Source organism: Limulus polyphemus, unplaced genomic scaffold (assembly GCF_000517525.1).
Source record: "Limulus polyphemus unplaced genomic scaffold, Limulus_polyphemus-2.1.2 Scaffold446, whole genome shotgun sequence".
NCBI lineage: Eukaryota > Metazoa > Arthropoda > Merostomata > Xiphosura > Limulidae > Limulus > Limulus polyphemus.
In genome coordinates, this window is record NW_013666056.1 from 309,825 (window position 1) to 312,733 (window position 2,909).

Consider the following 2,909-nt stretch of genomic DNA (forward strand, 5'->3'; position numbering starts at 1 on the left):
AATCAAACATTTAGTTTTATCCTGTTTTATGTAACCAAACATTTAGTTTTATCCTGTTTTATATAATCAAACATTTAGTTTTATCCTGTTTTATGTAACCAAACATTTAGTTTTATCCTGTTTTATATAATCAAACATTTAGTTTTATCCTGTTTTATGTAATCAAACATTTAGTTTTAATCTGTTTTACGTATCAAACGTTTAGTTTTATCCTGTTTTATGTAATCCAACATTTAGTTTTAATCTGTTTTACGTATCAAACGTTTAGTTTTATCCTGTTTTATGTAATCAAACATTAAGTTTTATCCTCTTTTATGTGATCAAACATTAAGTTTTATCCTGTTTGATATAAACATTTAGTTTTATCCTATTTTATGTAACCAAACATTAAGTTTTATCCTGTTTTATGTAATCAAACATTTAGTTTTATCCTGTTTTATGTAAGCACACTGATAAAAACAGAAGAATATAATATATTCTATTACGTTAGTAAATATACGTGGGTAGTTATTTGAATTTCAAGCTATCAAAAAATACTCCATCTCCAGCTGTTTCTCCGCCTCCCACTGAGTGTGGTATTGAATGTTCTTCTATGACTTTTGTGTACCTCAGCAAATGAAACAAATATAACAATCACTGAATGTTGAATAAAAAAATAATAATACGAGGAAAATTTGCTCTAAGATTTCATTTAATTTTCACTCCTTCCAAGTGTAAAAATATGGCCCAACCATAAAAGCACATGAAAATATAAATACGAGAAATAATTTAGGTAATATTCAAACGGAAATACACGGATATATTTGGTTCAGCCATTATTCAAAATTTTGTGAGAACGACTAGGAGTAGTGTAATGCATTTCATCTATATTCTGTGTTAAAAATATCTATCTGGTATTCTAATCATACAATGGAAGAGCTCCGCTAGATATTAAAATAGGATGTATAGCAATCTTTCTGAACAATCCGAACTTTTTTTATGGTAACTTACACTTTAGCATCAGACTAATCTGAAGAATCAGTCCATGCAAGCTGTGAAATAAAATATAATAAATCGTGTTGACGTTTTCATTTCTGCAATAAAACTACATTTTGCGCTTTACAATGTGCCATTAGTTTTTCGTGTTCTGCTATATGAGTAAGAAAAAATATTACGACATGTAAAAAAGAAGACAGTAGTCACGCAACTGCGCTGCATTACGTCCAGCCAATGAAATGCATGAATTCACAGCCACAAAGGTGAAAAGTAAATTCAAAAATTCTGCATAATATATCAGAATTCGTGTGAGAAAGTTAAACATTTACAACTGGGGAAAGAATATTTTTGTTGAATTATTTCGAAACGCCATCTATAATTACGTGTAAGTACAAAAGTAAAGTAAAATAATCCTAGGTTATTTCTATTGCACTCGAAGGTTTATATTATTCCTTATTTATATTTATTCATTTCTGGAGGGAAAAAACCACACATCGTATTATGTTCTTACTGTTATTCATAAGTTATGTATAGAATACATGATTCCAAATGAACGGTTGCCATTGTAAATTAATACTGCTTTACTTGTTTATTTGTAGACTTGATGACCCTGTGGAGGTCAACTATAGTAACTGACGGATGGGACACGCTGAATGTAAACTTATAATTATAAATTATAGTATTTAAATATTGTTATTCTAAACTCTCATGTTTATGTGTAATAAGTAGGGTTCAGCACATAACACTTAATAATATATCTCCCGGTGGCTCAATGCTATTAAGTTAGAGGACTTATAGCGCTAGAATTCGGGGTTTTCATCCGTTTGTAGACATAGATCAGATAGCCAATTGTAGCTTCATACTAAAACAAACTCTTAAACTTATAACTAACAAAAATATCTGCATGACTTTTGGAAACAATTGAAGTGAGGAACGTTATTGTCTCTACTCACGGACGAATTATTAGTTTGTGTGTTTCACAATTTTGGCGCAACAAACTACACAAAGGCGTCCACATAGCCGTTTATAGTTTGGAAGTGACACACTAGTGGGAAGTCAGCTGGTCAACAATACTCACACAACCTCTTTCACTATTCTGGTTGACCAAAATCGATTTGACCATAGCTCAAACAGAACAAGGTTTGTTTGTTTGTAATTAAGCACAAAGCTATACAATGGGCTAGTTTCTAATGTTGTAAGTCACAGACATACTGCTGTGCCACTGGGGGACCTAACAGAGCAACTGCAGCTCCAAAGTTTTTGGGAACTGAATGTAAACTGTGAATCCTAAACATTAAACCATTAGTTAACAAACAGTTAACTAAAATCTAGGCCACGCTTTGTTCTATAACAAATAGCTAAATAAACATTAAGCTACGCTAGGTTTTCTAATAAAGAGATAACTAAAAACTAGACCACGCTCAGTTCTCTAACAAATAGCTAAATAAACATTAGGCCACGCTAGTTTCTCTTAGAAATAGTTAAATAAATACTGGGCCACGCTCAGTTTTCTTAGAAATAGTTCACTAAAAACTAAGCCACGCTAGGTTATCTTTTAAATAGTTAACTAAACATTAGGCCACGCTAGTTTCTCTTAGAAATGTTAACTAAACACTAGGCTACGTTAGGTTCTCTAACAAATAGCTAACTAAACACTAGGCCACGCTCGCTTCTCTAACAAATAGTTAACTAAAAACTAGGCTACACTCGGTTTTCTAAAAAATAGTTAATTAAACACTAGATTACGCTCGGTTCTCTAACAAATAGTTAATTAGTATAATTAATTCATATTCAAATGAAAAACAATCACACAAAATTCTTAAAAGAAACGATAAGAGCCATCCGAGCTTGGTAATACATTATCTGAATTGGATTTAATCTATTCCCTTCCGAGGATTTTCCACTATATATACAAGTACGAGTATAAGGAAAAA